This window comes from Ranitomeya variabilis, chromosome 7, assembly GCF_051348905.1.
Source record: "Ranitomeya variabilis isolate aRanVar5 chromosome 7, aRanVar5.hap1, whole genome shotgun sequence".
In the NCBI taxonomy this organism is placed as follows: Eukaryota; Metazoa; Chordata; class Amphibia; order Anura; family Dendrobatidae; genus Ranitomeya; species Ranitomeya variabilis.
The window spans coordinates 241,290,496-241,315,329 of NC_135238.1; the positions used below are offsets into that span (position 1 = coordinate 241,290,496).

Here is a 24,834-nt window from a genome sequence, read left to right on the forward strand (position 1 = left end):
CATGACGCGGTCCGTTAGCGCTGCCATTAACCCTGTGTGAGCACTGACTGGAGGGGATTATGGAGCGGGCATTGACTGCGGGGAGGAAGGAGGGGCGATTTTGCCGCCGGACTGTGCCCGTCGCTGATTGGTCGTGGCTGTTTTGCCGTGACCAATCAGCGACTTGGATTTCCATGACAGACAGAGGCCGCGACCAATGAATATCCGTGACAGACAGACAGAAAGACAGACAGAAGGACAGACAGAAAGACGGAAGTGACCCTTAGACAATTATAGTACTGATAATACGGGGGGGGGGTACTCACTTATGCTGAGCAATGTATATATATAGTACTGACAATACAGGGGGTGGACTCACTTATGCTGAGCACTGTATATAGTACCGATATAGTACTGATAATACAGGGGGAGTTCTCACTTATTGTCAGGAATCCCACTGCGCTGCCACCACTATGTCACGGTTCACGGGGAAGATACCTTTATCATCCCCACCACTCACACCAATTTGTCATGAACCGGGGTTGTTTGGTTCCCCCAGGTCTTTTCTGAAGGGAATTTATCTATATCCCACTTCCCAGTTCCAGATTGGAACTTGCAGCTCTCTGGCGCCCCCCTTACCCTCAGGTCAGTCAGGGTGCTACACCTAGGATAATTAGTCAGCAGAAAGTCTGCCTGCTATGTACTGGCTATTGGGCACACTGCAGCGAGGGCGATATAACTACTCCCACTCAGGCAGGAACAATAATTATCATCGCGCCGGTCGCTACCAAGCTTCCCAATTGCAAAGGACAAATTCTGCTGCCAACAGCTCCGATTTCGTAATTATTAAAGGGTCCGGAGCCAACCCAGATTAGTAGTGTAATTCACTTCAGAGGACGCGACCGTACGTTATAGAGCAAGGAGAGACAAGCTAGTAATTTTTTATTTTACTCCAAAAAAGGTAGGCAGTGTTTACAGAGTTATAAAAAGATATTATAAAGAAGACAAATATCATATGTACAATACAAAAATGGGATTAAAGTTGAAAAATCACTTACATTTCATTATGTCATCTTATCTCATGGCCGACCGTGTGCTGTGGAGGAGGGGACACATCAAGATGCATAGCACATCTGTTAAGCAGCTAGACCCCGGACAAAAGACACGTGAAGACTGCTTGCTTCCCTCACTTATTTCCTAGCCTAAACCCAAGGCATTCCCCCTGTGGTCACCTCACTTAGAGGCTGAAACCTCCCCTATAACTTAGCGTTATGGCAACCATTTTTCTACCAAGCTCGCTGTTGGAATCTCGTATACTAAAGACACCAGGATCAAGAGGTACACCACGTCGGGGCGATTCTTTTAAGTGTAAACACGGTGTACTTACATCTCCCGCTTACGGAGAAACCCACACTTTGCACTCAGGTTTAGCTTCTAGCGATTTCATGGAGTTATAGATCCCTCGATGGACATCCGGAATATATAATTCTTGTATCTCTAGCCCTGATCGGTGCCAATATATATAACCTTGAAAGAACAATAGAAGTTCAGGCTTTCTATACCAGTTTTAACCAGTACCAGGTGGGAGGGGGGAATGACGCGTGCGTCAGAAGGCCATGGAACTTTTAGGTAGAGACTCAAACATGGCATATTCCCATTATCGTGACAATTATACTGAGCAATGTATATATATATATATATATATATATATATATATATATATATATATATATATTTTACTGATAATACAATATATATATTTTACTGATAATACAGGGGTGTACTCACTTATGCTGAGCAATGTGTATATATATATATATATATATATATATATATATAGTACTGATAATACAGGGGTGTACTCACTTATCCTGAGCACTGTATATATAGTACTGATAATACAGGGGGTGTACTCATTTATCCTGAGCACTGGATATATAGTACTGATAATACAGGGGTGTACTTACTTATGCTGAGCGATGTATACATATAGTACTGATAGTACAGGGGATGTACTCACTTATCCTGAGCACTGGATATATATATATATATATATATATATATATATATATATATATATATATATATATATACATACAGTATATATATATATAGTACTGATAATACAGGGGTGTACTCACGTATGCTGAGCAATAAGTGAGTACACCCCTATAATTGTCTAAGGGTTTTTCTGTCTGTCTGTCTGTCCTGGAAATCCCGCGTCTCTGATTGGTCGAGGCCGCCAGGCCTCGACCAATCAGCGACGGGCACAGTATCGACGTAGATGTCATAATGGTTGCCATGGCGACGATGATGTCATAAAGGTTGCCTCGACCAATCAGCGACGGGCACAGTCTGACGCGAATTCTGGAATCATCATTGTCCATATACTACGGGGACATGCATATTCTAGAATACCCGATGCATTAGAATCGGGCCACAGTCTAGTATATATATATATATTTATATATACACATTGCTCAGCATAAGTGAGTACACCCCTGTATTATCAGTACTATATATATATCTATATATATAATTGTCTAAGGGTTTTTCCGTCTGTCTGTCTGTCCTGGAAATCCCGCGTCTCTGATTGATCAATCAATCAATCAGCGACGGGCACAGCATGGCGACGATTATGTCATAAAGGTTGCCTCGACCACTCAGCGACGGGCACAGTCTGCCGCGAATTCGCCTCGACCAATCAGCGACGGGCACAGTATCGACGTAGATGTCATAATCGTTGCCATGGCGACGATGATGTCATAAAGGTTGCCTCAACCAATCAGCGACGAGCACAGTCTGCCGCGAATTCTGGAATCATCATTGTCCATATACTACGGGGACATGCGTACATACAGTATCTGTAACGGTTATTCGTTTGCTGATTGGTTTCGCCAGCTGCCTGTCATGGCTGCCGTGACCAATCAGCGACGCGCACAGTCCGGAAGAAAATGGCCGCTCCTTACTCCCCGCACGCACTGCCCGGCGCCCGCATACACCCCTCCGCTCACCGCTCACACAGGGTTAATGCCGGCGGTAACGGACCGCGTTATGCCGCGGGTAACACACTCCGTTAACGCTGCTATTAACCCTGTGTGACCAAGTTTTTACTATTGACGCAGCCTATGCAGCACCAATAGTAAAAACATTTAATGTTAAAAATAATTTAAAAAATAAAAAATGATTATATACTCACCTACGCCGCCTTTCCCGCTCCTCGCGATGCAACCGCCACGTTCCATTGGCACGGATGGTCTGGCAGGAGGACCTGCCGTGACGTCACGGTCATGTGACCACGACGTCATCACAGGCCCTGCGCGCCTGGGCGAGCAGGCTGGGACCGGAGGCTGCCGCCTGTACCTCGCACAGGTGACAGAACTACAAGTATGGTGAGTATGTTAGAACTACAAGGGGCCCTCGGATCGGAAGGTGAGTATATGTTTATTTTTTAACCTGTGACATACGTGGCTAGGCAATATACTATGTGGCTGGGCAATATACTACGTGGCTCTGTGCTGTATGCTACGTCACTGGGCAATACACTACATGGCTGGGCAATATACTACATGGCTGGGCAATATACTACATGGCTGGGCAATATACTACGTCGCTGGGCAATATACTACATCACTGGGCAATATACTACGTGGCTGGGCAATATACTACGTCGCTGGGCAATATACTACGTTACAGGGCAATATACTACGTGGCTGGGCAATATACTACGTGGCTGGGCAATATACTACGTCACTGGGCAATATACTACGTCGCTGGGCAATATACTACGTGGCTGGGCAATATACTACGTGGCTGGGCAATATACTACGTGGCTGGGCAATATACTACGTGGCTGGGCAATATACTACGTGGCTGGGCAATATACTACGTGGCTGGGCAATATACTACGTGGCTGGGCAATATACTACGTGGCTCTGTGCTGTATACTACGTCACTGGGCAATATACTACGTGGCTGGGCAATATACTACGTGGCTGGGCAATATACTACGTGGCTGGGCAATATACTACGTGGCTGGGCAATATACTACGTCGCTGGGCAATATACTACGTAGCTCTGTGCTGTATACTACGTCACTGGGCAATATACTACGTGGCTGGGCAATATACTACGTGGCTGGGCAATATACAACGTGGCTGGCCAATATACTACGTGGCTGGCCAATATACTACGTGGCTGGGCAATATACTACGTGGCTGGGCAATATACTACGTGGCTGGGCAATATACTACGTGGCTGGGCAATATACAACGTGGCTGGGCAATATACAACGTGGCTGGCCAATATACTACGTGGACTGTGCAATATACTACGTGGACTGTGCAATATACTACGTGGACATGCATATTCTAGAATACCCGATGCGTTAGAATCGGGCCACCATCTCGTCTATATAATTGTCTAAGGGTTTTTCTGTCTGTCTGTCTGTCCTGGAAATCCCGCGTCTCTGATTGGTCGAGGCCGCTAGGCCTCGACCAATCAGCGACGGGCACAGCATGGCGACGATGATGTCATAAAGGTTGCCTCGACCAATCAGCGACGGGCACAGTCTGCCGCGAATTCTGGAATCATCATTGTCCATATACTACGGGGACATACATATTCTAGAATACCCGATGCGTTAGAATCGGGCCACAATCTAGTATATATATATACTAGCTGTACTACCCGGCTTCGCCCGGGTTAATGACTGCTGTTAGCAAAATAGAATGTGTTAACAAAAATTTATTCTGCACACAAAAACCACAAAACAAATAGATAGAAATGTAATTATTAAAAGGCAAAAACTAAGCAAATAGAAGAATTTCACAACATATATTAGCTTTGTTATACTGAGAATGTCTTTGTTGCCTATATTAACCAATCAGAGCTCAGGTTAATTAACTGTAGCAAAATAGAAGCTGAGCTGTGATTGGTTGCCATTGGCAGCCTGATAAATCCCCAGCCAACAGGAAGCCCTCCCCCCTGGCAGTATATATTAGCTCACACATACACATAATAGACAGGTCATGTGACTGACAGCTGCCGTATTTCCTATATGGTACATTTGTTGCTCTTGTAGTTTGCTTATTAATCAGATTTTTATTTTTGAAGGACAATACCAGACTTGTGTGTGTTTTAGGGCGAGTTTTATGTGTCAAGTTGTGTGTGTTGAGTTGCGTGTGGCGACATGCATGTAGCGACTTTTGTGAGATGAGTTTTGTGTGGCGACATGCGTGTAGCAACATTTTGTGTGTTGAGTTGCATGTGACAGGTTAGTGTAGCAAGTTGTGTGCAGCAAGATTTGTGCATGGCGAGTTTTGCGCGTGGCGAGTTTTATGTGTGGTGCATTTTGAGTATGTGCAAGTTTTGTGTGAGGCAACTTTTGCATGTGGTGCAACTTTTGTACATGTGGCAATTTTTCTGTGTGTGCAAGTTTTGCATGAGGTGAGTTTTCCATGAGGTGAGTTTTGCACGTGTGGCGAGTTTTGCGTGAGCCTAGTTTTGCATATGGCGAGTTTTGCATGTAGCGAGTTTTGAGTGGTGACTTTTGTGTTTCGACTTTTATGTGGCGAGGTTGGTGTGTGTGTGTGGTGAAATGTGTGCTGAGGGTGGTATATGTGTTCAAGCACGTGGTAGTGTGTGGCGCATTTTGTGTTTGTGTTCATATCCCCGTGTGTGGTGAGTATCCCATGTCGGGGCCCCACCTTAGCAACTGTACGGTATATACTCTTTGTCGCCATCGCTCTCATTCTTTAAGTCCTCATTGTTCACATCTGGCAGCTGTCAATTTTCCTCCAACACTTTTCCCTTCACTTTTTCCCCATTATGTAGATAGGAGCAAAATTGTTTGGTGAATTGGAACGCGCGGGGTTAAAATTTCACCTCACAACATAGCCTATGACGCTCTCGGGGTCCAGACGTGTGACTGTGCAAAATTTTGTGGCTGTAGCTGCGACGGTACAGATGCCAATCCCGGACATACACACATACATACATACACACATTCAGCTTTATATATTAGATATACCTGTATGTAATCTCCTGTATATAGTATATACCTGTGTGTCATCTCACCTATATATAGTATATATCTGTGTGTCATCTCCTGTATATAGTATATACCTGTATGTCATCTCCTCCTATACATAGCATATACCTGTGTCATCTCCTCCTGTATATACTATATACCTGTAGGTAATCTGCTCCTGTATATAGTATATACCTGTGTGTCATCTCCTCCTGTATATAGTATATACCTGTATGTCATCTCCTCCTGTATGTAGTATGTACCTGTATGTCATCTCCTCCTCTATATAGTATATACCTGTGTGTCATCTCTCCTGTATATAGTATATATCTGTGTGTCATCTCCTCCTGTATATAGTATATACCTGTGTGTCATCTCCCCTGTAAATAGTATATACCTGTGTGTCATCTCCTGTATATAGTATATAGCTGTATGCCATCTCCTCCTGTATTAGCCCTCGTTCACACGTTATTTGGTCAGTATTTTTACCTCAGTATTTGTAAGCTAAAATGGCAGCCTGATAAATCCCCAGCCAACAGTAAGCCCACCCCCTGGCAGTATATATTAGCTCACACATACACATAATAGACTGGTCATGTGACTGACAGCTGCCGGATTCCTATATGGTACATTTGTTGCTCTTGTAGTTTGTCTGCTTATTAATCAGATTTTTATTTTTGAAGGATACCAGACTTGTGTGTGTTTTAGGGCGAGTTTCGTGTGTCAAGTTGTGTGTGTTGAGTTGCGTGTGGCGACATGCATGTAGGGACTTTTGTGAGATGAGTTTTGTGTGGCGACATGCGTGTAGCAACTTTTTGTGTGTCGAGTTGCATGTGACAGGTTAGTGTAGCAAGTTGTGTGCAGCAAGTTTTGCGCATGGCGAGTTTTGCGCGTGGCGAGTTTTATGTGTGGTGCCTTTTGAGTATGTGCAAGTTTTGTGTGAGGCAACTTTTGCATGTGTTGCAACTTTTGTGCATGTGGCAATTTTTCTGCGTGTGGCAATTTTTCTGCGTGTGCAAGTTTTGCGTGTGGCGAGTTTTGCACGTGTGGCGAGTTTTGCATGTGGAGAGTTTTGCGCGTGGCGAGTTTTGAGCGGCGACTTTTGTGTTTCTACTTTTATGTGGCGAGGTTGGTGTATGTGTGGTGAAATGTGCACTGAGGGTGGTATATGTGTTCGAGCACGTGGTAGTGTGTGGCGCATTTTGTGTGTGTGTTCATATCCCCGTGGTGGTGTGATTATCCCATGTTGGGGCCCCACCTTAGCAACTGTACAGTATATACTCTTTGGTGCCATCGCTGTCATTCTTTAAGTCCCCCTTGTTCACATCTGGCAGCTGTTAATTTGCCTCCAACACTTTTCCTTTCATTTTTTCCCCATTATGTAGATAGGGGCAAAATTGTTTGGTGACTTGGAAAGCGCGGGGTTAAAATTTCACCTCACAATATAGCTTTGACGCTCTCAGGGTCCAGACGTGTGACTGTGCAAAATTTTGTGCCTGTAGCTGCGACGCCTCCAACACTTTTCCTTTCACTTTTTCCCCATTATGTAGATAGGGGCAAAATTGTTTGGTGAATTGGAAAGCGCGGGGTTAAAATTTCACCTCACAACATAGCCTATGACGCTCTCGGGGTCCAGACGTGTGACTGTGCAAAATTTTGTGGCTGTAGCTGCTACGGTTCAGATGCCAATCCCGGACATACATACATACATACATACATACATACACACACACACACATTCAGCTTTATATATTAGATATAGTACTGATAATACAGGGGTGTACTTACTTATGCTGAGCAATGTATATATATAGTACTGATAATACAGGAGGTGTACTCACTTATGCTGAGCAATGTATATATATCTACTATATAATTGTCTAAGGGTCACTTCCGCCTGTCTGTCCTTCTCTGTCTGTCTGTCGCGGTTATTCGTTCACTGATTGGTCTCGGCAGCTGCCTGTCATGGCTGCCGCGACCAATCAGCGACGCGCACAGTCCGGAAAAAAATGGCCGCTCCTTACTCCCCGCACTCACTGCCCGGCGCTCGCATACACCCCTCCGGTCACCGCTCACACAGGGTTAATGCCGGCGGTAACAAACCGCGTTATGCCGTGGGTAACGCACTCCGTTACCGCCGCTATTAACCCTGTGTGTCCCCAACTTTGTACTATTGACGCTGCCTATGCGGCATCAATAGTACAAAATGTAATGTTAAAAATAATAAATAAAAAAAAAAAACCTGCTATACTCACCCTCTGTAGTCCGCTGAGACGCTCGCGCCGCACGCCATCTTCCGTTGCAGGTTGCGGTGGCAAAGATGGTATGGCAGAAGGACCTGCCATGACGTCACGGTCATGTGACCGCGACGTCATCACAAGTCCTGGGCGGAAAGGACCTGACGTGAAGTCACGGTCATGTGACCGCTACACGGTCATGTGACCGCGACGTCATCACAGGTCCTGCGCTCAGACCAACCCTGGGACCGGAAGCTGCCGTGGACTACAAGGGGCCCTCGGATCGGAAGGTGAGTATATGTTTATTTTTTATTTTTTAACCTGTGACAAACGTGGCTGGGCAATATACTACGTGGCTCTGTGCTGTATACTACGTCGCTGGGCAATATACTACGTCACTGGGCAATATACTACGTGGCTGGGCAGTATACTACGTCACTGGGCAATATACTACGTGGCTGGGCAATATACTACGTCGCTGGGCAATATACTACGTGACTTGGCAATATACTACGTCGCTGGGCAATATACTACGTAATTGGGCAATATACTACGTCGCTGGGCAATATACTACGTGGCTGGGCAGTATACTACGTCACTGGGCAATATGCTACGTGGGCTGTGCAATATACTACGTGGGCTGTGCAATATACTACGTGGGCTGTGCAATATACTACGTGGGCTGTGCAATATACTACGTGGGCTGTGCAATATACTACGTGGGCTGTGCAATATACTAAGTGGACATGCATATTCTAGAATACCCGATGCGTTAGAATCGGGCCACCATCTAGTATATATATATATATATAATAATACAGGAGATGTACTCACTTATGCTGAGCAATGTATATATATATATATATATATATATATATATATATATATACTGTATATAGTACTGATAATACAGGGGTGTACTCACTTATGCTGAGCAATGTATATATATATATATATATATATATATATATATATATACTGTATATAGTACTGATAATACAGGGGTGTACTCACTTATGCTGAACAATGTATATATATATACTGTATATAGTACTGATAATACAGGGGTGTGCTCTCTTATGCTGAGCAATGTATATATATATATATATATATATATATATATAGTACTGATAATACAGGGGTGTGCTCTCTTATGCTGAGCAATGTATATATATATATATATATATATATATATATATATATATATATATATATATATATATATATATACTGTATATAGTACTGATAATACAGGGGTGTGCTCACTTATGCTGAGCAATGTATATATATATATATATATATATATATATATATATAATATATATATATATATATATATATATATATATATATATAGTACTGATAATACAGGGGTGTGCTCTCTTATGCTGAGCACTGTATATATATATATATATATATATATATATATATATATATACTGTATATAGTACTGATAATACAGGGGTGTGCTCACTTATGCTGAGCAATGTATATATATATATATATATATATAATATATATATATATATATATATATATATATATATATATATAGTACTGATAATACAGGGGTGTGCTCTCTTATGCTGAGCACTGTATATATATATATATATATATATATATATATATATATATATACTGTATATAGTACTGATAATACAGGGGTGTGCTCACTTATGCTGAGCAATGTATATATATATATATATATATATATATATATATATATATATACTGTATATAGTACTGATAATACAGGGGTGTGCTCACTTATGCTGAGCAATGTATATATATATATATATATATATATATATATATATATATAGTACTGATAATACAGGGGTGTGCTCTCTTATGCTGAGCACTGTATGCATACATGTACCAGACAGTACTGGCGCGGTCGCAGCTCGCACACTAGTCCACACACTGTCATCATCCACCTCCATCATCTCTGGCACTGACCATCCTGGTGTCACCCAGCGCCGGGGCCAATGTCCTGCCTGTCACATTCGCACGCACCTGGTCAGTGGCCGGTGGGAGAGTCACAGCCTTGACCTTTCCAACACGGAGTCATTTCACATCCAGTCACCTGCCGAGCGCAGCAGATCCAATGTCAGGAGCTCAGACAGCTGTGCCCTTATCTCATGCAACAGGGTGGGTGACAACCTCAATGGGAGCTGTAGTCACCCCGCTGGAATGACAAAGGAAAACACCTGTAGTCGGGGGCTGGAGGCTCTCCACTGCCACCAGAGAGACTCCTGTACTCCTCTCCGCTATGTGCATGAGGCCAAAACCTCACATACTGGAACCCACAACATCTGCACAACTCTCCCATTCCCAGCTCGTTATCACCAGTGGACCGATCCCTGTAATTAGCTGGAGACGCGTTTTTAAGGTTATCAGCACAAGGCAGGAGTCGGACATGAATCATTGTGGTCACCGAGGAGCACAATACAATAGTCAACACTATGGATACAATGTGACACTCCAAGACCATCATTATACACAAGATGCAATGTAAAGGAAGCCCCCAGAAGATACAATTTACCAGCCACACACTACAGATACAACGTAACATATACACACTATGGATACAACGTAACATATACATACTATGGATACAACATAATATATACACTATGGATACAACGTATCATATACACACTATGGATACAACATAACAGAGACTATGGATACAACGTAACATATACACACTATGGATACAACAAAAAATCTAGACAATATGGATACAAAATAACATTAGACACTGGATACAACGAAACATATACACTATGAATACAAAAGAACATATAGACACTATGGATACAACGTAACATATACACACTATGGATACAACATAACTAGTGATGATGAGCGAATATACTCGTTACTAGAGATTTCTCGAGCACGCTCGGGTGTCCGATGAGTTATTTAGTGCTCGGAGATTTAGTTTTCATCACCGCAGCTGAATGATTTACATGATTTATTTACATGATTTACATGATTTATTTATTTAATGAACAGGCTTTGCAGGATTGCTTTCATCTTACAGACTGGGATGTGTTGCTTGGGACAATGGATGAGTATACAAATGTTAATGAAGTGGTTGGTAGAGTGACTGACTACATTAACTTCTGCACTGATATGCTGGTGCCGGCTAAAAAGATTAGGTGTTTTGCAAACAACAAGCCATGGATAACAAAGGAATTGAAGCATTTGCTCAACAGGAAAAAAAAGGCATTTAAATTAGGCGACAAAGAGGAAATTAAAATGATACAGCATGAATTGAAGTATAAAATAAAGGAGGCCCAGAAAGCCTTCAGAATTAAACTTGAAAAGAAACTGTCCCACAATAATACCAGGGACGTTTGGTCAGGAATGAAATTACTGACTGGGCTTAAGGCAAGGTCTGATCACGGGGGAGGAAATCTGGACAAGGCTAATGAGATGAACGAGTATTTCAATAGATTTAGCAGTACATGTGTACTGCCAACTGGAAGTGGAGGGGAATTGGGTGCAAATTCTGCAACATCGATATTGGAGGAGGAGCAGACTAATTTTAGAGTATCCGAAAATGATGTGAGGAGGCAGTTTAAGTCACTTAACATTGGTAAAGCTGCTGGACCTGATGGACTCAGCTCACGTGTCCTTAAAGTTTGTGCAGACCAGCTGTGTACTGTCTTTACACTCCTATTTAATGGAAGTCTACAAACACAGAGGGTACCTGTGTTATGGAAAACTTCCTGTCTGGTGCCGGTACCCAAGACTTCTTCTCCTGCAACCCTAAATGACTATCGTCCGGTAGCCTTAACATCTCACGCTATGAAGGCCTTGGAAAGATTAGTGCTTGCTCACTTAAGACCAAGGGTCAATGCTTTTATCGATCCCCTTCAGTTTGCTTACCGACATAGATTGGGGGTGGATGATGCTATTCTTTGTCTGTTACATAGTGTACATTCATTTCTGGAGACTGACGGAACCATGGTGCGAGCGATGTTCTTTGATTTCTCGAGTGCATTTAATTCCCTGCAGCCACCTTTACTACACAAAAAGATGACTGATATGAAGGTGGAGGTGGGGATGAGAAATTGGATAACTGACTACCTATCAGATCGGCCACAGTTTGTACAGATGGGTGCAGTTGTGTCAAGCAGATTATTGAGCAGTGTAGGTGCCCCCCAGGGAACGGTGCTTGCACCCTTTCTATTCACACTGTATACATCGGACTTTCAGTATAAATCTGATCTTTGCCACCTTCAAAAATTTTCGGATGACTCCGTGGTTGTGGGATGTATTAGGGGAGATCAGGGGGATGAGGAATATAGAAGGGTGGTGTCGAATTTCGTGGATTGGTGCAATGGTAACTATCTACAACTAAATGTTAAGAAAACCAAGGAGTTGGTGGCCAACTATAGCAGGATAAAGATGGAATGCTTACCGATCACTATTGCTGGTCAGGAGGTAGAGCAGGTGGAGAGTTATAAATATTTGGGGGTCCATTTGGATAGCAAACTGGACTGGAGATGCCACTCAGAGACTGTCTACAAGAAGGGGATGAGCAGATTGTATTTCCTAAGGAAACTGAGGTCTTTTAATGTGTGTAGCAAAATGTTAGAAATGTTCTACCAATCTGTAGTGGCAAGTGCCATCTTTTTTGCAATCATATGCTGGGGTAATAGTGTGCGGGCCTCTGATGCTAATAAGCTGAATAAGCTTATCAAAAAGGCAAGCTCTGCTGTCGGCTGCAATCTGGACTCTCTTGAGGAGGTAGTGGAGAGAAGAACTCTGAAAAAGTGTATGGCAATTATGAACAATAATGCACATCCATTATATGAGCTATTCATGAGACAGAAGAGCACCTTCAGTAACCGGCTAATATTTCTGAGGTGTAAGAAGGAAAAATTTAGGAAATCGTTTGTGCCAACTGCTATGGGGATGTACAACAATAACATTAGGGTTAAATCATAGAGGGGATTGTCTACTTTATTTCTTCTACTTTTCAGTTCACCCGCTGTGTTTGTCCTATTCTAATGTATAATGTCCTTCTGTCAACAAACTGTTATGTCAATTATGTAATTCATTTTATGATTCTTATGATGTAAGTTGTGCTGCTGTGATACCATAATTTCCCACGGGATCAATAAAGTGTATCGTATCGTATCGTATCGTATCGTATCGTATCGTATCTGTTAGCCAGCCTGAGTACATGTGGGGGTTGCCTGGTTGCTAGGGAATCCCCACATGTAATCAAGCTGTCTAACAGATGTAAATCATTCAGCTGTAACAATGTAACATATACACACTATGAATACAAAAGAACTTATAGACACTATGGATACAATGTAACATATACACACTATGGATACAACATAACATACACACTATAGATGCAACGTAACATATACACACTATAGATACAACATTTACACCAGCTGCTCCCTACAGATAAATTGTACCTGCGGCTTTTAGGGTATGGTCACGTGGAATTTTTCAGCTGTATTTTTTACACAGTGTATTAGGAGCATAAGATACACAGCATTTTACAGTACCAGCATAATCTATGACAATTCTGAAATCTCATGAGCATGCTGTTTTTTTATGTACATATTTTAAATCCTCCTGTGATTTGCCAAGACATCATATGAATAGGTGAAAAATGCAAGAAAAACGTTACAAAACCACATGTATTGTATGCAAAACGCAAAGTGTGAACATACCCTTACACAGGTTCTATAGTTTGTGTGTCTATTACATTGTATCTACATTGAGTGACTTACAATGTAACTGACACAATGCAACAAAGTTGTTCAATATAGATGCAATGTACCATTCACACTATAGCTGCAATGATACAGTTGCTCGCAATCAATATATTGTATCTATAGGGTGTATGTTACATTGTAACAGTCATTCAGTTACACAGATACGATGTATTTATGGATCCTTGACGATTCAGTATAACCAACTGACAATAGATATAATGTAACATACATACACTATAGATACAATGTACCATATATACACTATAGATACAATGTAACATACACTATAGATACAATGTACCATATATATACACTATAGATACATGAATGTAACATACACTATAGATACAATGTACAATATATACACTATAGATACAATGTAACATACTTACACTATAGATGCAATGCAACATACATACACCATAGATACAATGTACCATATATACACTATAGATTCAATGTAACACACTACAGATACAATGTAACATACATACACTATAGATACACTGTGACATATACACTATAAGTACAATGTACCAAATATACACTAGATACAATGAAACAAACATACACTATAGATATAATGTAATACCCACACAGCATAAATACAATGTATCAGTCACTTCTTGAAGATACATTGTGTCTATAGTGTCACGATTCCCACCGTGCTGACACCAATAGGTCACGGATCGGGGGTGACCTTTGGCCGGCACACAGCTATCACATGTGCAGGGGGCTTATCTTAGTTATCCCACCACTGCTGCAATATAATGAAAACACAAACAAGGCTATCAACCTATCAATTTACCGCAGGGGCTTATTTTCGTTATCCCACTGCTGCTACAATATCACGAACTGCAGGGGTTTATGTATATCCCGCTTTCCAGTTCCGCTTCAGAACTTGCAGCTCTCTGGCGCACCCCTTACCCTCAGGTCAGTCAGGGAAGTACACCTGGGATAATTAGTCGCCGGACGGGCCGCTTCACTGTGGACTGGCTAGCAGGCATGCCGCAGCCAGGGAATTATAAATGCTCAGACTGCAGCCAGACAATAGCTTATACAACCCCGTTCCGTCGCTGCCAGAGGCACCCACCTAACCCAGATCACACTTCGCTGCCACCAGCTCAGATTTCTCACAGAGAGGGGTTTGAGCCAACCCAAATTAGTAGCGTAATTAACTTCAGAAGACTTAGGGTACGTTTAGAGCAAGGGGAACAAAACTAGTAAATATAATAACTTTTACTCCATAAAAAGATTAGGCAGCGTTTATAAAAGGTATATCAAGATTTTACAATATGAGACAATTTAAAGTATGTACAGCAATTATAAAAAAAATGGATTAAAAGAAAGATAAAACTCACATTTGCTTAGATCATGTCAGCTAACCATGCTGGTAGGCGGAGCCAAATATCCCAGTGCATCAGGAGGTCTTTATGTAGGGAAATCCCAGGCAAGAATGAAGGCTGGGTTAAGTGCAGTCACTTATACCTGCAGGCTTGTGACATCACTAAAGGGGCTGGTTTACCTGCACCCTCCCCTCTCCTCAAAGTTACAGATTGTACCAGCAATATCATTCTCATATCTTGGCTTCAGAACACGGCAGAGTCACAGCACACCCATCATTATTCACTTATATTAAAATTTGCTTTCTAATGATACCGCACTCGGACTAGTTGGTCCACACGGTTCAGGAGAAATCCGCACTTTGTACTTGTTGTATTTAGCTGCTAGCGCTTACAGTGGTTGACAGATCTACTGATGGAAATTTGCAATATGTACTCCGTAGTTTTCTAGCCCAAATCGGTGGCCCAATATCTCACTATAATAGAAGAACCTCATGTCTTTTGAGAGAGACTAGACCAGTTTCAGCGGGTACTAGATGGGAGAATTGTCTATTGCAGCTATAGAGGTCATAAACATTCTTGTGGTGGGAGGGAATGAGAGGTTTAGGATTCACACACACAGCAGCCGAAGCAAAGAGAGAAGGGGGGTCAGAGCCCACAGCGTGTGCGATAACAAGGAAAATGAAAAATCCTACTCCATTTTATACATTATCTTGACATATAGTAGGTATGTTACATTGTAACAGTCACACATTATCGCTTCATTGTAGAGGCCGCTTTATACCGGGTCAGTTCGGTAACCTTCGGACATATATTTCACATAGATTTCTGATAGCGTTTTGTAACAAAATCTGCATGAAAACTGTCCACAAGAAGCTTCCGTTGGTTTCAGTTGAAATCCATGTTGATGTTAACATTGCAGCACATTTACCGCTGCAGTAAGTGACATGTCCCCGATTGGTGCAGTCCTAGCAGACGGCAGCGGGAAGAAATACTGTTAGGGTATGTGCACACATATCTGTGGGAGCTGCGGATTTTTCTGCAGCGGATTTGATAAATCCGCAGGGCAAAAGCACTGCTTTTTACCTGCGGATTTATTGCGGTTTTTGTGCCGATTCCACTGCAGTTTTACACCTGCGGTTTTCTATTATGGAGCAAGTGTAAAACTGCTGCGGATTCCGCACAAAGAATTGACATGCTGCGGAATGTAAACCGCTGCGTTTCCGCGCGTTTTTTTCCCGCAGCATCTGCACTGCGGTTTGCGTTTCCCATAGGTTTACATTGTACTGTAAACACATGGGAAACTGCTGCGGATCCGCAGCAAATTCCGCATCATGTGCACATACCCTTACTGTGCGCTCACACACCTGTCTACAGATGCAGAGAAGGACAAGTTACTGATACTTTTTTTTTTTTTTACCAAATATTTTTTATTGTGCAAAAGAAATACAATAAAATCCATTTAAATAACAAGGTACATCAGTGTTTTTGATTTTAAAGAAACAGACCCACCCACCCCCTTCCCCCCTTAAAGACCAACTCCAACCATACAATACTCTTGGAAAGAAGAGATTAAACATTACATACATATTTACTATTAGCATCATTTTACCACCGCCCCTCAGTTATTCCCATCCAGCCATGGCTGCCACAGCTTTTGAAAAAACCCCATCCTGTTCCTCTTATTATATATGCTTTTTTCGAGCTGGACAATATGATTCGCTTGTGCAATAAACTCTCGTCTAGTAGGAGGTTCCTCCCTGATCCAATACCTTGCAATCACCTTTCTCGCAATGAACAATAATCTAGCAATTGCCATTTTGGCAGTTTCGTCGGTCAGGATTTCCTCCACGTACCCAAGTACACAAACCACCGGATCCCTAGGAATCGAACATCCATAAATCACCCCTATCTGGTTCAGCACCACAACCCAGTATGCGAACAATCTGGGACACCGCCACAACATGTGCAGTATCCCCGCCTGAGATCGGGAGCACCTGGGGCACCCAGAGTCATCTCTCAGCCCGGCTTTAAATAACATGTCGGGTGTCCTGTAAGCCCTATTTATCACGTATAGTTGCGACAGTCTCCCAGGTTCACTCATCGACGGCCTGGGTATGTATTCCAATATAGACTCCCACTTATCATCGTCTATTTGCCCCAGTTCATCCTCCCATTTCCCTCTGGCCTTAATAGGGTAATCCATTAGAAAGGTATGTAGCAAATCGCCATATACTTCGGATATTGCCCCTTTTGTTCCGTTGTTATTTAGTATAAAGTCCAACATTAAATCCTTCTGGATCACTATAGGTCCTCTCTTTTTTTGCGCCTGAAATGCGTGCTGAACCCGTCTATATTGATACAACTTTAACCCCGGGAACTGGAATTCCTGCTGCAGCATATTATAAGATTTAAGATTCCCGTTGTGAATCAACTGACCTATCAACCCAATGCCTTTGTCCCTCCACTCTCCCATTCCTTCCATATGATTAAATTCTTGAAAAGAGAGGTTATCCCAGATAGGTGAAAACTCAGTGAATTTCACAACCCCCCCTTATACGTTTAATCGTCTGCCATACCTTATGAATTAAATTTATGGTGTGAAAACAAGTTCCCAACTTCTTAAACATACCTGCTTCTAGACCCTGACCCAAGGGCCACCTGCCAATAATATGTACCAGGCTACTATGCCCCTGACCTTTCTCAAGTCCATCCCCCCAACCCCTAAGGTGCTGGCTCTGCGCAGATAAAAAGTATAACCAGGGATTAGGCAGGGCAAGTCCCCCTTCGTCTTTAGGTCTCTGCAGTATCTCCTGCCTAATTCTAGGGTTCTTCCCACCCCACACCAATTCCCCAAATAATGACCTTAGTTTACGAAATCTGGTCAGAGGAATCCATACCGGAGAGTTATGCAAAATATACAAAACCTGTGGCATCACCACCATCTTAAGGAGATTTACTCTACCCACCACCGACAAATGTAGCCTATTCCAAGCTGAGATTTTGACGCGTAGTTTGTTTATTAATGGCTCAAGATTAAGTTCCTCAAATCTAGTTAGGGGAAGAGAAACCTGAATCCCCAGATATTTAAAGGGAACCTGTCACCTCGTTTTTTCGGTATGAGATAAAAATACTGTTAAATAGGGCCTGAGCTGAGCATTACAATAGTGTAGTTTGTGGACCCCGATTCCCCCCCTATGCTGCCGAAATACGTTACCATTCCCCCAGATCTTGCGTAGTTTTCCGTTGGTGGCGTAGTGGTGTGCGCATGTTCAAGCAGAGTTCGCATCTCGGCTTCACGAAAATGGCCGCCGCGATAGCCATCTGCGCACACGCGGATGCCCGCGGCCATTTTCCTGAAGCCGCGGCCAGCAGAGCGCCGCTTCTGCGCACGTGCGGCCAAAGCAAGATGGCCGCGCCCACCGACCACCAATGGAATAACGGACATCGCTGCTATTTTCACACCCCTGTGCAGGATTCGGGACCTTGGACATGCGCACACCACTACGCCACCAACGGAAAACTACGCAAGATCTGGGGGAAGACACCACGCCCATGCGACCTGACCAGCCTGATTGACAGGCGAAAACGACTACTTTGGTAACGTATTTCGGCAGCATAGGGGGGGAATCGGGGTCCACAAACTACACTATTGTAATGCACAGCTCAGGCCCTATTTAACAGTATTTTTATCTCATACCGAAAAAACGAGGTGACAGGTTCCCTTTAAATTGCGACACCACCCTTAATTTCGTATTCTGCTCCACCTCCCTCGTACAATCTACTTCCCTATCCACCTGCATAACACTTGATTTATCCCAGTTGATAATTAATCCAGAAATTTGCCCAAATCCTTCAATTAATGAAATCACATTTCTTAAAGGCTCCCCAGGATCCTCAAGAAAAAGCAAAATATCATCGGCATACAGAGCAATTTTCTCCTCCATTTTCCCATACACAAACCCCTTTACTAATTGAGACCTTCTGATAGCCGCCGCCAGTGGTTCCACCGCCAGAGCAAACAGCAACGGGGACAACGGGCACCCCTGCCGAGTACCTCGAAACAGTTGAAAGCTTTCCGATAGTGCGTTGTTCACCCTAAGTTTAGCCACTGGAGAGGAGTACAGGAGTCTCACCCATGACATAAAAACTGGCCCAAACCCAAAGCGACCCAGGACCGACCACAGGTATTGCCATTCTATACTATCAAAGGCCTAATGTGCATCGAGGGAAACTACCACCCTCCTACCAGCATTCTCCGCCGGTATCTGCATATTAAGGAATAGCCTTCTCAAGTTGATGGCAGTGGATTTATTAGGCATAAAGCCGGATTGGTCCGAATGAACCACCTTTTCTATCACCCTGGTCAGTCTGTTCGCCAAGGCTTTAGCCAAAATCTTAACATCTGTTGTCAGGAGTGATATCGGTCTGTATGACTCCGGCAACCGTGGGTTTTTTTCGGGTTTAGGAATGACCACAATAGTGGCCTCCCTCATGGAAGCAGGCAATATTCCCCTCTCCAGTGACTCCTCAAACACCCCCAACAATCTGGTCAACAACTCTTCAGAAAGGACATCATAGATCTCAACAGGGATGCCGTCAGCCCCCGGAGCCTTCCCCCCTGCCATGGACCTCAAGGCCCCCTCCAACTCCTCCGCCGTAAGCGGCCTGTCTAACGAATCTCTATCCTCAGCTTCCAGCTTAGGTAAGAAGTTACTGATACTTGTAGACAGGTGTGAATGAGTCCTAATCTCAAGCGCCTGGCAAGATCCTTACCAATCACAGTAGATGAGTTTAGAAATCCTTTTACAGATGACAAGATGTAAATCTGATAAATCATCATGTTCATCGCTTGTCAGACCCCCGCACGTTGTACTGCCCCCTATATTTTATTATTATATCTATTCAATTTACTTTAAAGAGAAATCGCCAAACCAGGCAGCCGCGCCATCCTGCGCCACTGTGAGCAGACCCCACTGTTCTCCCCAAACATCCCCACAATCTACACGGACCCTCCCCAGAGCTGCAGCCATTGTGCCCCCGGCCTCAAACCCCACTGTTCTCCCCAAACATCCCCACAATCTACACAGACCCTCCCCAGACCTGCAGCCATTGTGCCCCCGGCCTCAAACCCCACTGTTCTCCCCAAACATCCCCACAATCTACACAGACCCTCCTCAGAGCTGCAGCCATCGTGCCCCGGCCTCAGACCCCACTGTTCCCCCCAAACATCCCCACAATCTACACAGACCCTCCCCAGAGCTGCAGCCATCGTGCCCCGGCCTCAGACCCCACTGTTCCCCCCAAACATCCCCACAATCTACACGGACCCTCCCCAGACCTGCAGCCATTGTGCCCCCGGCCTCAGACCCCACTGTTCTCCCCAAACATCCCCACAATCTACACAGACCCTCCCCAGAGCTGCAGCCATCGTGCCCCGGCCTCAGACCCCACTGTTCCCCCCAAACATCCCCACAATCTACACAGACCCTCCCCAGACCTGCAGCCATTGTGCCCCCGGCCTCAGACCCCACTGTTCTCCCCAAACATCCCCACAATCTACACGGACCCTCCCCAGTGCTGCAGCCATCGTGCCCCGGCCTCAGACCCCACTGTTCCCCCCAAACATCCCCACAATCTACACAGACCCTCCCCAGACCTGCAGCCATTGTGCCCCCGGCCTCAGACCCCACTGTTCCCCCCAAACATCCCCACAATCTACACAGACCCTCCCCAGACCTGCAGCCATCGTGCCCCCGGCCTCAGACCCCACTGTTCCCCCCAAACATCCCCACACTCTACACGGACCCTCCCCAGACCTGCAGCCATTGTGCCCCCGGCCTCAGACCCCACTGTTCTCCCCAAACATCCCCACAATCTACACGGACCCTCCCCAGTGCTGCAGCCATCGTGCCCCGGCCTCAGACCCCACTGTTCCCCCCAAACATCCCCACAATCTACACAGACCCTCCCCAGACCTGCAGCCATTGTGCCCCCGGCCTCAGACCCCACTGTTCCCCCCAAACATCCCCACAATCTACACAGACCCTCCCCAGACCTGCAGCCATCGTGCCCCCGGCCTCAGACCCCACTGTTCCCCCCAAACATCCCCACAATCTACACGGACCCTCCCCAGACCTGCAGCCATTGTGCCCCCGGCCTCAAACCCCACTGTTCCCCCCAAACATCCCCACACTCTACACGGACCCTCCCCAGAGCTGCAGCCATCGTGCCCCGGCCTCAGACCCCACTGTTCTCCCCAAACATCCCCACAATATACACGGACCCTTCCCAGAGCTGCAGCCATCGTGCCCCCGGCCTCAGACCCCACTGTTCCCCCCAAACATCCCCACAATTTACACAGACCCTCCCCAGAGCTGCAGCCATCATGCTCCCGGCCTCAGACCCCACTGTTCCCCCCAAACATCCCCACAATCTACACAGACCCTCCCCAGACCTGCAGCCATTGTGCCCCCGGCCTCAGACCCCACTGTTCCCCCCAAACATCCCCACACTCTACACGGACCCTCCCCAGAGCTGCAGCCATCGTGCCCCGGCCTCAGACCCCACTGTTCTCCCCAAACATCCCCACAATATACACGGACCCTCCCCAGAGCTGCAGCCATCGTGCCCCCGGCCTCGGCCCCCACTGTTCTCCCCAAACATCCCCACAATCTACACGGACCCTCCCCAGAGCTGCAGCCATCGTGCCCCGGCCTCAGACCCCACTGTTCTCCCCAAACATCCCCACAATATACACGGACCCTCCCCAGAGCTGCAGCCATCGTTCCCCCGGCCTCAGACCCCACTGTTCCCCCCAAACATCCCCACAATTTACACAGACCCTCCCCAGAGCTGCAGCCATCACGCTCCCGGCCTCAGACCCCACTGTTCCCCCCAAACATCCCCACAATCTACACGGACCCTCCCCAGAGCTGCAGCCATCGTGCCCCCGGCCTCAGAACCCACTGTTCCCCCAAACATCCCCACAATCTACACAGACCCTCCCCACACAAGAATCCACCCTAGATACAGGAAAACCGCAGATTTATTGGAATCAATTAATCCAAACATATGCGGCCCCCCAAAGGACGGACGGACCCCACATTAACCCTTCTCTGCCCAGGATCCTGCCAGGTTACATCACTATCATGTCACTGGGCGCATGTACTAATCAGGGCAGATCATTCATCTATTAATCAGGGGCAATAACGAGGAACGAGCACCAAGGAAACAGTCAGGAGGAACATCCGTCCACCAAAGGAAACAGTCAGGAGGAACATCCGTCCACCAAAGGAAACAGTCAGAAGGAACATCCATCCACCAAAGGAAACAGTCAGGAGGAACATCCATCCACCAAAGGAAACAGTCAGGAGGAACATCCATCCACCAAAGGAAACAGTCAGGAGGAACATCCGTCCACCAAAGGAAAACAGTCAGAAGGAACATCCATGCAGCAAGGAAACATTCAGAAGGAACATCCATCCACCAAATGAAACAGTCAGAAGGAACATCCATCCACCAGATTAAATAGTCAGAAGGAACATCCGTCCACCAAAGGAAACAGGAGGAACATCCATCCACCAAAGGAAACAGTCAGGAGGCACATCCATCCACCAAAGGAAAAGGTCAGAAGGAACATCCATCCACTAAAGGAAACAGTCAGGAGGAACATCCATCCACTAAAGGAAACAGTCAGAAGGAACATCCATCCACTAAAGGAAACAGTCAGAAGGAACATCCATCCACTAAAGGAAACAGTCAGAAGGAACATCCATCCACTAAAGGAAACAGTCAGAAGGAACATCCATCCATCAAAGGAAACAGTCAGAGGGAACATCCGTCCACCAAAGGAAAAGGTCAGAAGGAACATCCATCCACTAAAGGAAACAGTCAGGAGGAACATCCATCCACTAAAGGAAACAGTCAGAAGGAACATCCATCCACTAAAGGAAACAGTCAGAAGGAACATCCATCCACTAAAGGAAACAGTCAGAAGGAACATCCATCCACTAAAGGAAACAGTCAGAAGGAACATCCATCCATCAAAGGAAACAGTCAGAGGGAACATCCGTCCACCAAAGGAAACAGTCAGGAGGAACATCCATCCACCAAAGGAAACAGTCAGAAGGAACATCCGTCCACCAAAGGAAACAGTCAGGAGGAACATCCATCCACCAAAGGAAACAGTCAGAAGGAACATCCATCCAGCAAAGGAAACAGCCAGGAAGAACATCCATGCAGCAAGGAAACAGTCAAGAGGAACATCCGTCCACCAAAGGAAACAGTCAGAAGGAACATCCGTCCACCAAAGGAAACAGTCAGAAGGAACATCCATCCACCAAAGGAAACAGTCAGAAGGAACATCCAGCCACCAAAGGAAACAGTCAGGAGGAACATCCATCCACCAAAGGAAACAGTCAGAAGGAACATACATCCACCAAAGTAAATAGTCAGAAGGAACATCCGTCCAGCAAAGGAAACGGTCAGAAGGAACATCCGTCCACCAGAGTAAATAGTCAGAAGGAACATCCATCCAGCAAATGAAACAGTCAGAAGGAACATCCATCCACAAAAGGAAACAGTCAGAGGGAACATCGGCCCACCAAAGGAAATAGTCAGAACGAACACCCGTCCACTAAAGGAAACAGTCAGAATGAACATCCATGCAGCAAGGAAACAGTCAAGAGGAAAATATATGCACCAAGGAAACAGTAAGGAGGAACATCCGTGCAGCAAGAAAACAGATGGAACATCTAAGTACCAAGGAAACAGTCAGGAAGAATGGCTATGTACAACAGAAACAGAAGGAATTTCTATTCAGCCCCCACTATCTGCAGAGTAGTCACCCCTTCTTTTATGCCCCTAAATGATATTTGCACGACCTACAGTTACCCCCAGTGGGAGCCCCCTGAGCCCCCATGTACCTGAGCGATCAGTCCGTGTGCCTCCTCTTCTCATTCTCCCTGTGACCTGCACCCAGGAGCAGACAGAGGGTATAAACGTGGCTGACGAGCCCTCCTACATCACACTAGTGGGGGTCGCTGCCAGCTCCGAGGAAATCCCGGGACACTCCTGCACCTGGGACCGCACACCGAGGAGGAGGCAAGAGACGGAGCCAGAGGGGGGCAGGAGACAGAGCCAGAGGGAGGCAGGAGATGGAGCCAGAGGGGGGCAGGAGATGGAGCCAGAGGGGGGCAGGAGATGGAGCCAGAGGGGGGCAGGAGATGGAGCCAGAGGGGGGCAGGAGATGGAGCCAGAGGGGGGCAGGAGATGGAGCCAGAGGGGGCAGGAGACAGAGCCAGAGGGAGGCAGGAGACAGAGCCAGAGGGGGACAGGAGACGGAGCCAGAGGGGGCAGGAGACGGAGCCACAGGGGAGCAGGAGACGGAGCCAGAGGGGGACAGGAGACGGAGCCAGAGGGAGGCAGGAGACGGAGCCAGAGGGAGGCAGGAGACGGAGCCAGAGGGAGGCAGGAGACGGAGC

The 24,834-nt window shown here is 45.4% G+C and overlaps 1 protein-coding gene across 4 annotated transcripts in view; it reads right to left on the reverse strand.

Annotated features, from left to right (window-relative positions):
- MYLK (myosin light chain kinase) overlaps nt 1-24,834 on the reverse strand; it is a 349,601-nt gene that overhangs the window by 319,711 nt on the left and 5,056 nt on the right. The window contains exon 1 of one of the 4 annotated variants that reach the window (XM_077273315.1): nt 24,277-24,314. The exons of the other annotated variants lie outside the window; for them this stretch is intronic. The gene's annotated coding sequence lies outside the window, so the exon portion shown is untranslated. Of the gene's footprint in view, nt 1-24,276; nt 24,315-24,834 lie in introns of those variants that run through there. 4 annotated transcript variants of the gene reach the window in all.